Source organism: Muntiacus reevesi, chromosome 7 (genome assembly GCF_963930625.1).
Source record: "Muntiacus reevesi chromosome 7, mMunRee1.1, whole genome shotgun sequence".
NCBI classification, from domain to species: Eukaryota; Metazoa; Chordata; class Mammalia; order Artiodactyla; family Cervidae; genus Muntiacus; species Muntiacus reevesi.
In genome coordinates, this window is record NC_089255.1 from 18,183,940 (window position 1) to 18,197,740 (window position 13,801).

Sequence of the window (13,801 nt, forward strand, 5' to 3'; positions counted from 1 at the left end):
CTTGCTGTAGTGGCCCTCACCGTTGTGGGGAAACAGCACTGCTTGCTCCACCCAGCACAAAGTGTGAGTTGTCCTTGAGGAATGAGGAGCTAGAGCCTTACCCACCCTGAGTCTCAGGGCAGGTGTTCAGATAGAGTCATACTGAATCCAGCCTTAACTAGCTCCAGGGAGGAGGGGTCTGTAGCTTTGTCCAACACAGACAAACACTAGGGCTTGTGGAAGAGAAGGAGAGGTCTTGGAAGGTACGGGCAGTTCAGAAGTATGAAGGGTCTGGAGTCCAGAGCAGAGCAGGCAATGAGGAAGGAAATGGGCGAGGGCTGATCAGCCGCCGCTTAGGAAGCATGCTGAAGGCAGGGTAAGTGGAGAGGGATGGGACTCACAGCGTATGGTGGGCCCTTTTTGGTTGTTTTTGAAGATATTTTATTTATGTATCTGTTTGTTTTTGGCTGCTGTCAGGCCTTAGTTTCTCGGGATCTTAGTACTCGGGATCTTCCTTCAAGTGCGGGGGCTTCTGTCCACTGGAGGTGTGTAGACTCAGTAGCTGCAACGTGCGGGCTCGGTTGCTCCCTGGCAGTTGGGATCTTAGTTCCCCGACCAGGGATCCATCTGGCATCCCTTACATTGGAAGGCAGATTCTTAACCACTGGACCACCAGTGAAGTCCTGCAGACTCTTTATTAAGGCTTTCATATTTTTAAGTTTAGTTGTGGTCTTTCAGTATTTAAAAAACATATATACTGTTTGTAAAAAAAAAAGTTATAAAACAATAATTTTGTTTTTATAGAAAGAAAGAAGACAATAACCTCCCATTGTTAGCACCCTGATAGACTTCTTCCTGGTATTATATGGTGTCTCTTCCATCCTTTTATCACTTAGCATTTTGAAGGGGATCTCCCACATTATTAAAAATTCTTTATAAACATCACCTTAAGCAGTATCTAATATTCCATCCTGTGAATGCACAATGATTTATCTAATCATTATCCTAGTACTGTGCATTTGGGTTGTTTCCAGTTTTTTAAAATTATTTATTCATCTATATTTTACTGCATTGGGTCTTCATTGGTGCTTCATTGCTGCAGAAAGCTTGGGCTTTCTCTAGTTGTGGCGAAGGGGCTACTGTCTAGTTGCATCGAGTGGGCTCTAAAGCATGGGCCTCCATAGTTGTGGCACATGGACTCTGTTACCCCGAAGCATGTGGAATCTTCCCAGACCAGGGATTGAACCCATGCACCCTGCATGGGCAGCTGGATTCTTAATCACTGGACCACCGGAGAAGCCCTTGTTTCCAGTTTATATCAATATAAATAAAGCTGCGATCAGCATCCTTGTATGTCCATCTTTGACCTTGTTTTCGATTATACCTTCAGGATTAATTCCTCTAATTGAAATGACTGGGTCAAAGGGCGTGAGCATTTTCAGCCTCCTGATCCCTGTTGCCAAATGGTTTTCCAAAAACTCTTTCCAGTCTGTGTTTCAACTGGCAGCATTTCACTGCAGACTCTCCAAAAGTGAATGTTGTAATTTAAAATTTGATAGCACTTAATCCTGATGGTATTCTCATGAAATGAGTATTACCCCCAATTTACAGATAAGGAACTGAGGTCAACAGGTTATTTCACTAGCTCCGAGTCACATAGCTTGGAAGGCACAGGGTCAGACCCAAACTGGGTTTGACTGAGAATTCAAGAGCTGCATTGCTGTCTCCCTGGGCAGGTAAGGGACCACACTGGAGGGTTTTAAATCCGGAGAGTGACACGAAATACAAGGTACTCTTGGTTTGCTCCTCTTAGCCCTGGCTTGTCGGTTGATGATGAGTCTAAAGATTAACTACCAACTGACATCACAGAACCCTTTCATAACACACCTCTTCTTGTTCTTTGGGGCATTTATGAGCCGATAAGTGACTATGCAGAGAAGGGAGAAAAAAACCAGAAAACATAATGTAGGTTATTAGTGTTAATAGGTGACATGTATATGAGTTCATACAAATTAGTTAACAAATGTGATCCACCACAGCAATTTCTGAAGAGTGTTACATAGTTAATAATTGTGGAAGGGGTCATTTAACAAGGAATTAAGCTGAGCTGTTCTCAGCTCAGCCATGTTTCTGAAACCTCCCACATCCCTTCAGCTTTTTAGATGTGAAGGTCTAAGGTAAGGACTTGCATGTCCAGAGTCATCTCAGTGTTTAACTCAGGCTTTGGCCAAATAAGCCACATGGGTTTAATTTGCTCTCTGGAAGGACCCAAATTGGCCAATAATCTCTTCTTGGCCATATGTGGGGAGCATAAGAAAAATAATAATCAGAACTACCACTTATTGAGTGCTTACTATATGCCAGACTCATCGAGAAAATGAACTCCCTTGGGCACATTTGGGACTGAATAAGCAAATCAAATTAAAGACAGGTTCCCTGGCATCGATTCCAACACTGTCATCAGCAATAAAGAGGTGAAAACTGTTTGCAAAAGGGATTTAGATAATCTGTTTTAGAGCACATTGTGTCATGTATATTCCTTCCCTGACTTAAAGAAGAATATGCTGGTGTTAAATAGGAGAAAGCATCAGATCGACAAGCAATTGATGGTGACAGCCACTCGCATGTCACAGAGGAACTTTATGCTGCAGAGAGGAAGGAATCATGTGGCACTTTGCCCAGTGGGATGTGCCCCCGACCCCCCACTTCAGGCCCCTTTGTTCACCTTCTGCCCTGTCCTGTCTTCCCCCTTGGTTTTTTGCTCATTGCTCCTGTCAGTGAGGGAAGCACCACTTTTCATAAGCACATGTGAACTAAGAGAAATCCACCATTATCCAGAGAATGGCATCTTTAGGAAGGCACTGGGGTGGACTCCAGGCAGTGCTAATTTTTTCACAACAGAACTCCTGTGAGGGGACCGCCCTGGCTGTGCAGTGGTTTAGACTTTGCCTTCCAATGCAGGGGGTGCAGGTTCGAGCCCTGGTCAAGGAACTAAGATTCCACACGCCTCTCGGCCATAAAACTAAAACATTAAACAGAAACTGCAAATAGTGACTGCAGTCATGAAGACGCTTGCTCCTTGGAAGAAAAGCTGTGACGAACCTAGACAGCATATTAAAAAGCAGAGACATCACTTTGCTGACATCTGTATCATCGAAGCTATGATTTTTCCAATAGCCATATACAGATGTGAAATTTGGACCCTAAAGAAGGCTGAGCACCAAAGAATTGATGCATTCAAATTGTGTTCCTGAAGAAGACTCAAGAGTCTGTTGGACTGCAAGGAGATCAAACCACTCAACCTAAAGGAAATCAGCCCTGAATATTCATTGGAAGGATTGATGCTGAAGCTGAACCTCCAATACTTTGACTGCCTGATGCAAAGAGCCAACTCATTGGAAAAGACCCTGATGATGGGAAAGATTGAAGGCAGGAGAAGGGGACGACAGAGGATAAGATGGTTGGATGGCATCACCAACTCAATGGACATGAGTTTGAGCAAGCTCCAGGAGATGGTGAAGGACAGGGAAGCCTGGCATGCTGCGACCCATGGGGTCGCAAAGAGTCGGACATGACTTAGTGACTGAGCAGCAGCCACAATACTGTAACAAATTCAATAAAGACTTTTTAAATGATCCACATCAAAAAATCTTAAAAAAAAAAAAAAAAAACCCAACAAACTCCCTTGCGAGCAGGTTCAAATCAGCAAGGACTACCCTTGGAGAAACAGCCTGGAGGGAGATCGTGAAGGGGGCAGGGCTCCACTTAGCAGAGATGGATGTTGGGGACACTCCTGGTTCCAGTAATTTACTCTCTGTACTCGAGTGTAAACTCGGGCTATTTATATACACAGTGTATATATTTATATACACTGGAATATACTTGTACTTTTACAGACTCTTTCTCCAGATTGTATAAAATGCCTGTCTTCATACCTGTTTGCTCATGTAAAAGAAGGTAAAACTCTGACAGATATTCCTCAAATATAATTTGGAGGCAAATAGCACAGAGCAGACAGGGCAGCTATATGATATGAGTGGGGGATGAGAAAGATACCCCTTAGTGAGTTGGTATGTAAGTAAATATGTACACATTCATGTATATCGTTACTCCGCATGTGCGTGTGTGTATGTGGAGAAAGAGAAAGACAGGCTGGGGAATGGAGAGGATTACATGAATGAATACTATGCTGACCTCTCTTCTTAGTGTACAACTATTTGCAGAGGCCTTGGCAATTTTTAATGTGTATTTAGATGCCTTAATGGAAAAAGCATTGTGCTTGTTGCTTCTTGGGCCCAAACCTCAGTTATGCAATCAGTAAATATGAGAAGTACCAGCGGTAGCTAGTTCCAGTCAGTAGATTCCATGTTCCTTCTATATTCCTGATCCTTTCAGTGTTCTAACATTGCTGTACTGATCTGTTTCCTGTATCTGGTGTTTGGAAAGACCTAAGGTTTTTCTTGGAAATGAAAATATTGCCATTTGCTCTTGGAGACCGGTTAAGTGTGGTCCCAGGCTAGCCTACCAATGAGCTGGTGCCTACTTCCCACTGCCAGCATCTCTTGTGGAAGCTTCATCCCCTCAGAAGCCCTGTGTCCATCCGCAATGGAAGCTCAGTACACCCCCTCTTTTCTCAGTAAGCACCCTGCGGACACCTGCTCTGTGCTGGGGACCCTCAGGAGCTCACAGTCTAGACCGGAGAGACGATTGATAACAATTAACCATTGCATAATACGACAGGTGAGCGATTCATGTTATATGTGGAGGAGAGAGAGGGATTAACCCCCCCTGGGGAGGTCACAGAAAGCTTCGGAGGAAATGACATTTCAGTTGACTTAAGGGAGGATTTTTGTTTGGCAGACCAAGGAGGACAATTAAGGCAGAGGCTACATTGTGATAGGGTCAAGGGACAGGATTTGGAATGCCTGAATCTCTAGGGAGGTGGGGGGAGGAAGGGGAGTGTGCTGGTTGAGCATTTAAGTTGTGGAATGGGAAATGGCTCTAAGATTGGAAAATTGGCCAGAGTCAGGTCTCGGAGACTTTGAGTTGAGCAGAAGTTGAGTGAGTGCTCTTTGCCGAGAACTGCTGATTTATAGAGGCATGTAGGGCTTCCCAGGTGGTTCAGTCAGTAAAGAATCTGCCTGCGATGCAGCAGACCTGAGTTTAATCTCTGGGTGGGGAAGATTCCCTGGAAGAGGGATTGGCAACCCACTCCAGTATTCTTGTCTGGGAAATCCTATGGACTGAGGAGCCTGGCGGGCTACAGTCCATGGGATCCCAAAGAGTCAGGCATGACTTAGCCCCTCAGCAACAATAGAGGCATTTAAGTCAGTGAGTTTACCATTCATCGCTAAGGCATTTGGGGCCCCAGAAGTACTGCTGGGTCATTTGAAAGACATTCCCTTTTAGCCAGTTCTGTGGAAATGGACAACCCTCAAAGACTTGGGAAACGCTAGCTGTGTGGTCAGGGAGGAGCCAGAAGGCCTAGGAGACCTTTGGAAAAGGGTCGTGAATGACCAATATCTTTGTGCTTTTGTCGGTGTAATCGCTAAAGGGGAATTAAAACCTTTTGTAAAAGAGGTAATGAGGCTTACTAAGGTTGGATGAGCTCACTGTTTCAACTAATCACCCCCCAGTGGGGTCGATGCCAGACTTCTTCTGCAAACTTCTTTGTAAGATGGCGCCTTGAATTAAAGGATTTCTGAAAACAGATAATTCATAGAGGAAATGGTTGCACAGAGGTAGAGGATCTGGAATTCAAAGGGCAGACTGCAGGAAGCCAGAATGGTATCCCAGGCTTGGATTGTTCATGTGTGAATCTGTACAAGGTTGTCCATGGCTGTTTTCACCCATGAAAAGGGGTGGGTTCCATGGCTGCAGCTGTTGACAGAAAAGAGGGATCTGCAGCTGCTTAAACTTTTGACATATTGCTATGGGACCAGAATGGGAGGCCATTCAACTTCCTCTCAACGTCTGCCCTGCCTTCTGAATTCTGAAGTTGAAAAGGTCACACTCAGACAGAGACCCCAGCTGTGAAATTATTTCCCAGTAGAGTCACCGCATTGATATGTTTCAAAGACCCAATCCAGGGTGCTCCAATAAGCTAGGAGCAAGGTGGTTGATAGTTGGAAGAATTTCTGGAAGTTTCTGATTGTTGCTAAATGTGGCTTAAATCAGAATGCTATTGCCATCAGTAGGAAGGAGTTAGCAAATCCACAAATTGTGCTTTTGAGAATAGTCCTATCTTGAAGAGTATTGTTTATTTAAGTGCTCGCTTCGGCAGCACATATACTAAAATTGGAACGATACAGAGAAGATTAGCATGGCCCCTGCGCAAGGATGACACGCAAATTCGTGAAGCGTTCCATATTTTTTCAGGTGCTCGGGCCTGGTGCACTGGGAGGACCCTGAGGAGTCGGGTGGGGAGGGAGGTGGGAGGGGGGATCGGGATGGGGAATACATGTAACTATATGGCTGATTCATGTCAATGTATGACAAAACCCACTGAAATGTTGTAAAGTGATTGGCCTCCAACTAATAAAATAATATTAAAAAAAAAAAAAAAAAAAAAAAAAAAAAAAAGCCATTATCACTTAGTCACATGAATAACCAAAATAAAGCATTTGAGTCTGCTTCCTTAATGAAAAGGGTTTTTAAACTTTTTATTTTATTTATCTTTGTTTTAGACTGTACTGGATATTCGTCAGTGAGCATGAGTTCTCTCTAGTTGCAGCAAATGCGGGCTACTCTGCTCTGTACCAGCTTCTCATTGTAGTGGCTTGTTTTGTTGTGGAGATGAAAAAGCATTTTGAAATTCACCTTGACTTATGAAAAAGCAAATGCATTTTCATTTGTTAATAGCCAGTCACAAGCATAGTGTTTGCTTAAACAGAGCCGGTGAAGGGCAACCTTTCCCAAAGTGTGTTCCAGTACCTTTAGTCCTGTGAGAGTCCTGCACAAGAAGGGTTTTATATGTGAATAAGCCCAAGAAATGCTGTCTTATATACTCCTCTTGGAGGTTCACAGGGCCCACTGGCACAGTAAAGACGCTAAGGAAACCTGGTGACTTTGTATAATTTAGCATTTCCCAAACTTGTTTTCCATGGAGCCATTATTTTGGGTTTTGTTTTTTATTTTCAATTCTTAACATCTTTGAAAATCCTGTATATTCAGAACAGCTTTAGGAAGTACTGGTTTGGAGAACTAAGACATAAGTAGCATTAGCATTTATTGTCTTCAATTGTCTGCTCACTTTTGACAATGTTGAGCCAGTTAATCATTAGCCTGGAGATATTTATGGAGCCACATACATAAAATGAGACACAGTCTTTCTCTCCAAACCTCTCTTCCTCATCTAGACCTCATCTTCATAACTCTCCATATCCACCTAAGTAAAACAGGCCTGACCATGTCAATTTTTTGTCTACACACTGTTTATTAACATATATTCATACCAACTGTTGTGCTCAGTAGGGTTCTTCTATCCACCCATGGGATCATATCGCATGTAAGCAGTAAATCCAGGCAGAACCTATGTACTCCAATAAACCGGTACTGATTAGGTGGAATGTAGTGTAACATTTGGGCCAAATTCCCAGCTGACCAATATGCCTCCTTTTATGTGGGGAGTAAGTATACTTCATCTGGGCTTTTAGTCTGTGTAACTGATACCCACCTATGATCTGAATGGGGATTTGCTGCATGTTGACCAGACCATAAACTCACTGAATAAATAGACCCTTTTCCCTGTCCTCCCCTTACTACAGGGAATATTTATTCATTCAAATTTTATCCACAGAAACCAGCTGCAGGCATGGAGGCTCTACAGTTCAAGCTAGGTCATCAGAATGGTAGACTAGAAATGCTTTCTCCCTGAAGTACCCTATCTTCTTTTTCTCCAGAACTCAGTGGCTCTGTTTTGGCTAAATATTTCTCCCTCTGCCCCAAATAAAGATTTGCAAAATTGTTTGGGAGAACTCTACCCACTTCTTGCAAATCCTTGCTGCCATTTGCTCTATTTTGTTACCCATCCCAGTCTGGATTCAGCCACCTTTAATCTTGAAGACACTGGCAACTTCCTAATTATTATATTCAATTGCCATCATCATAGTTTTATTTTTTCCACCTCCTCAAAGTCTTCTTGAGAATCTATCCTTCTGACTTATAGGATGCTGAATTCTCCTTGTTCTCACATGCCATTGAAGTCAGCCCTTCCAATCTTCATCTTCTACATGGAATTCTTACACCCATATATCTTGTGTCACCAACCACCTGAGGTTACTGCCCCATCTCCAATTCTTTTGGAATCCTGCAGGGAATAAACAAGTAAACTGAACCTATTGCTTCCTCCAAATATTTCTATTTCTCTGCATGAAATCATAAATCTCCCAGGTCAATTGAACTTAAAACATCAGGATTATCTTTGACTTCCCTGTGTCCCTGACCTCCTGTGACATCTATGACTGTGTCATAAATTAGGAAGCGCAAGGGCAGGTCTGTAAAAGAAATTTATATTTTCTGTGTCCTGTTCAAATAAATAGAATTAATTTAACCCATTTTATTTTATGCTGAGAAGTCATCCTACTCACTAATATCCCCATAGATTACTTCAAAATGCTTCCTGGCTTTGTTGATGTGTATGTTCTTGTCATCTAAAAGCTGTATGTGTTTTATTGGAGCCCTCTGTTTACTGGTGACTGCCTTCTGGTGAACAGTCCTGTCTGTTAATGATTTTATAAGCCTAGATCAGAGATTTTGCTCACTGCCTGGCTCAACCCTATATGGGTTTTGGAAAGGAGGGTAAGAGTGAAATTTAGTTCCGACTTCATAAAGCATCATCTCAGTGGACAGGAAAGTATAAATCTGAAAGGCTTAAACAACAGTTTCTGAAAATATTTAATGAAATCCAGAAATGTTCAGTTGGAAGATATACTTCAAGGATAGGAAGAGAGGGAGAGGTTGGTGTTGGTGAGAGTCACTGTGGAATGTTCCAAAAGGAGGTAAGATTTTGAGTGGAGATGAAGAATATGGAATATTTGAAGAGAGCAGTAACTGGAGACCAGGAACTCAGAGACTATTTCTTCTTCCCTTCAAAATGGAGAGAGGTAATGAGCTCGGCCTGGTACGTGAAGAAGCATGACCACATGAGCATAGGTGAACCCTCCCACATATACACACGCTCACACCAAAGTTCACGCACATTTACTGACTCTGGGCTGGGTGCTGTGCTGGATGCTTTTACAAACAGCAGATGAGGCCTGTAGGTGAGGAGTCCCTCCAGCTTGGGATGGAAGATGCCACCCTTCCTACCAAACCACTGCCCTCCATTCAAAACCAGAACCTGGGAAAAGACTGGACTTTAGAGTAGTTCTTAGATCACACTCCCTTTGATGTAAATCAACTTGTACAGATTTGGTTTTGCAAATGAAAACAATTCTCCAGTGTTTCATAGCTCTCCACTTCTGCCCTCAGGCTTGTTCACTTTTCCCTTTTAAATATAAATGGAAAAATGGAAATGAGGTTTCCATGATGCACGGAATCTCTATTTTCAAAAAAGATAAACAGGGTCCTCCCGTCAGAGACTCCAAAGAGAAATGTGGCTTCCAAGGAGTGGAAGGCTGAAAATAAAGATGCTGGTAGATAGGTAAGTGAATTAGTAAAATGAGGCAACCAAACTAAACCCCTGCACTCATTCACCTCACCATTGAAAGAAACACCATGCAAAGAAAAGAAGAACCAGGGGATGGAGGGGAACTTCCAAAGAAACCCAGGCAGCTGTCCCCAGGGATCTTGTGAGCTGGGATTGCCAAAACATCGGTCATGTGGGCAGAAGGGAAGCAGGCGCCCTGATGAGCTCACACAGCAGTGAAACGCAGGGAAATGGGGGTTAGGAAGGACAAGGCTGGATTCAACCAGGACTCTTGAAAAAGGGGCTTCTAGATCATTTGGATGTCTTGTTGGCCTGTAAGTCAGCAAGGCATCAGAAAAAAGTGGTCTGGGTGATGCGTGCATTTCAGATATGGGAATCCTGGGTTTGGATCCTGGTGAGTGGCCTCATTTCCACATGTGTCTGGTCAATAGTCAACTGCTGAGCTACTGGTGGGCACATTTCATAACAATGTGACAACAAACTGAGCCTATTTTTCCAGCCATAAATGAGGATAAAAATACCTCATCAGATTGCTATGAGGATTACAAGGGATTGGAGGAGTAAAATATGAGATTTATAATATATACTTTATACAGAGTGAATATTAAAAACAAAAACGGAAGCTGCTCGTTCTCTTGGTCATCCTCATCACCCTTTTAGAGCAAGTAAGAACAGAGTGCAGGGCCAGACCTACTCCTTAGGGCCCCCAAAATAATGTTCAGTTCAGTTCATTTCAGTCACTCAGTCATGTCCGACTCTTTGCAACCCCATGGACTGCAGCACGCCAGGCCTCCCTGTCCATCACCAACTCCCGGAGTTTACTCAAACTCATGTCCACTGAGTCAGTGATGCCATCCAACCATCTCATCCTCTGTCATCCCCTTCTCCTGTCTTCAATCCTTCCCAGGATCAGGGTCTTTTCAAATGAGTCCGTTCTTTGAATCAGGTGGTATTGGAGTTTCAGCTCCAGCATCAGTCCTTCCAATGAATATTCAGGACTGATTTCCTTTAGGATGAACTGGTTGGATCTCCTTGCAGTCCAAGGGACTCTCAAGAGTCTTCTCCTACACCACAGTTCAAAAGCATCAATTCTTCAGCACTCAGCTTTCTTTGTAGTCCAACTCTCACATCCATACATGACCACTGGAAAAACTATAGCTTTGACTAGACGGACCTTTGTTGGCAAAGTCATGTCTCTGCTTTTTAATATGCTGTCTAGGTTGGTCATAACTTTCCTTCCAAGGAGTAAGCGTCTTTTAATTTCATGGCTGCCATCACCATCTGCAGTGATTTTGGAGACCAAAAAAACAAAGTCTGACACTGTTCCCACTGTTTCCCCATCTATTTCCCATGAAGTGATGGGACCAGATGTCATGATCTTAGTTCTCTGAATGTTGAGTTTTAAGCCAACTTTTTCACTCTCCTCTTTCACTTTCATCAAGATGCTCTTTAGTTCTTCTTCACTTTCTTCCTTAACGGTGGTGTCATCCACATATCTGAGGTTATTGATGTTTCTCCCAGCAATCTTTATTCCAGCTTGTGCTTCATCTACCCCAGCGTTTCTCATGATGTACTCTGCATATAAGTTAAATAAGTAGGGTAACAGTATATAGCCTTGACGTACTCCTTTTCCTATTTGGAACCAGTCTGTTGTTCCATATCTGGTTCTAACTGTTGCTTCCTGACCTGCATGCTGGTTTCTCAAGAGGCAGGTCAGGTGGTCTGGTAGTCCCATCTATATAAGAATTTTCCAGAGTTTGTTGTGATCCACACAGTCAAAGGCTTTGGAGTAGTCAATAAAGCAGATGTTTTTCTGTAACTCTCTTGCTTTTTCAATGACCCAGCGGATGTTACCAAATAGCAAAGAGAAACAAGGGCTGCTCCTGTGTGGCTTCTGTGTTTTCCTGGGTAAACAATGCTCTTTCCATGAGAAAATAGAAACAAGAGGGCAAAGAGGCACCTGCAGCCCAGAGTAAGTGAGGAGGTAGAGTGCTTGAGATGAATTTGGGCTCCTGGCCAATACTAACTGTGTGTAGATTGACCCCACAACTCCAGGGAGAGATGCTCCTTCAGTGTGGATGCATGTGTGTTCCCATGGCGGCTTGCTCCTGAGCTGTTGTAACCTCATCACTCACGTGACTCTCCCCACTGGATAGAGCCTCTGCTCCAGCAAAGACTGTGTCTCATTCACTGCCCATCCCCAACTGCCAGCACAGCATCTGGCTCAGAATAGACACACCATACAAATGTGCCATTTAGCTGTGCTGAGACGAGAGATAGGCACATGTCTACATTTTCAATGTGAAGAAGGATAAAATTTGGGAACTACAAATATCTGAGCTTGATGGTTGGCTCCAAAAGAAAAAAAAGATCTGGAACAGACTTACATAGCTCATTTCAGAGAGCTTACATAACTCTCTGCAGTTCATCTAGAAATGATCAGGAAATCTGAGCTGACTTTCATTAACAACTTCCTGGGTGCAGACTTCCTGGGTGGTCCAATGGTTAAGACTCCATGCTTACATTGCAAGGGGCTCAGGTTCAGTCCCTGGTCAAGGCACTAAGATCCTTCATGCCACACATTGCAGCCAACTCCCCCCACAAAAAAATAAATAAATAACCTAAAAAATAAACAGCAACAACAGGAAAAATCACATCAACAAAGACCTAGCACAGCCAAAATTTAATTAATTTTTTGAAAGGACCACAAATGCAACGAAAAGATGTTAAAAGTGAATCTAGCTAGATTACTAGTTTCTGCATTACTAGAAATAAAGGGCCCTGAGAAATGAGTCCTCTTGTGTTTTGCAGGTCAGATCACATTATGTTCTGTTCTGAGCAGCTCATTTTCAGAAGGAATCTGATAATCTAGAATACACCCAAGGGATGGTACCCAGGACCAGTCATTAGGGTTTCTATAAAATGAGTCCATGGGATTTCCCAGGCAAGAATACTGGAGCAGGTTGCCATTCCCTTCTCCAGGGGATCTTCCTGACCCAGGGATCCAACCGGGATCTCCTCCATTGCAGGCAGATTCTTTACTACCTGAGCCACCAGGAAAGCCCTATGAGATGTGTACAGTTGTGAGAACTGGCATGATTTAACCTGGAGAATACTGGAGGAGATAGGCAGGAAGAAGGACTTCCCTGGTGGCTTAGATGGTAAAGAGTCTACTTGCAATCCAGGAGACTTGAGTTCAATTCCTGGGTCAGGAAGATCCCCTGAAGAAGGGAATGGTAACCCACTCCAGTGTTCTTGCCTGGAGAATCCCATGGACAGAGGAGCCTGGCAAGCTACAGTTCTTGGGGTCGCAAAGAATCAGACACAACTGAGCAAGTAATAGGCAGGAAGAGGCAGCAATATCATCTTCAAAGCTCTAGAAAATGAGTATAGATCTCCTTTGTTCTACTCACAAAGGCAGAACCAGGCCCAGTGGGTAGAAGTAATCAGGGATCTGAATTTAATCAACCATAAAGAAAAATTTCCTAGAAAATAGAATTGTGCTGTCGCCAGATGCACAGAGCAAATGTTCCACAGAAGTACCTGGATAACCTATTCAGGGAAGGTGTACCTGAAATCCCTGCAGTGGGCAAGAGGTTTGAACTGGGTGATCTTCAAGATCAGGAATCCATAATGTAAATGCCTCTCTACAAGAAGCCTTTCCAGATGAAGGTCCCTGTGCAGCCAAACCCCTTGGAGGCTATGTTCACATTATTTTCCAGGTCAACTACTCACAGTAATCCATATCTGTCACAGAGATTCAGAAGAGTTTAGCTAGTAGTTTAAAGCAACTTCCTACCTATCACCAGGGAGTAGCCAATCTATAATTGTTGTTTAGTTGCCAAGTAGTGTCCGACTCTTTCGAGACCCCATGGACTGTAGCCTGCCAGGCTCCTTCTTCTGTCCATGGTATTTCCCAGGTAAGAATACTGGAGTGGGTTGCCATTTCCTTTGCCAAGAAATCTATAACTACTTCTAGTTATTAGAAGATAATTTGTAAGTTAGAGAATTGATTCAATTACATCATGTGGTCTCATGGCAAATGTCAACAGAAGTTTCTGGTGATAAATCAACTAATGTGAACTCTAACCTGAGAACTCTTGATTCCGCAAATTCCCTATCTCGAATTCCTCTCCTCCAGTTGTTTTTAGAACATTTAGCAGCAATCTTCTA

At 43.2% G+C, this 13,801-nt stretch overlaps 1 protein-coding gene and 1 non-coding gene across 4 annotated transcripts in view; both read left to right on the plus strand.

The window, feature by feature from the left end:
- The window catches only part of THSD4 (thrombospondin type 1 domain containing 4), a 630,546-nt gene that overhangs the window by 459,814 nt on the left and 156,931 nt on the right, over nucleotides 1–13,801 (plus strand). The window lies entirely within an intron of this gene.
- LOC136172835 (U6 spliceosomal RNA) lies at nucleotides 6,247–6,353 on the plus strand. Its single transcript, XR_010664155.1, has one exon. It is a non-coding gene; the product is annotated as a U6 spliceosomal RNA (small nuclear RNA).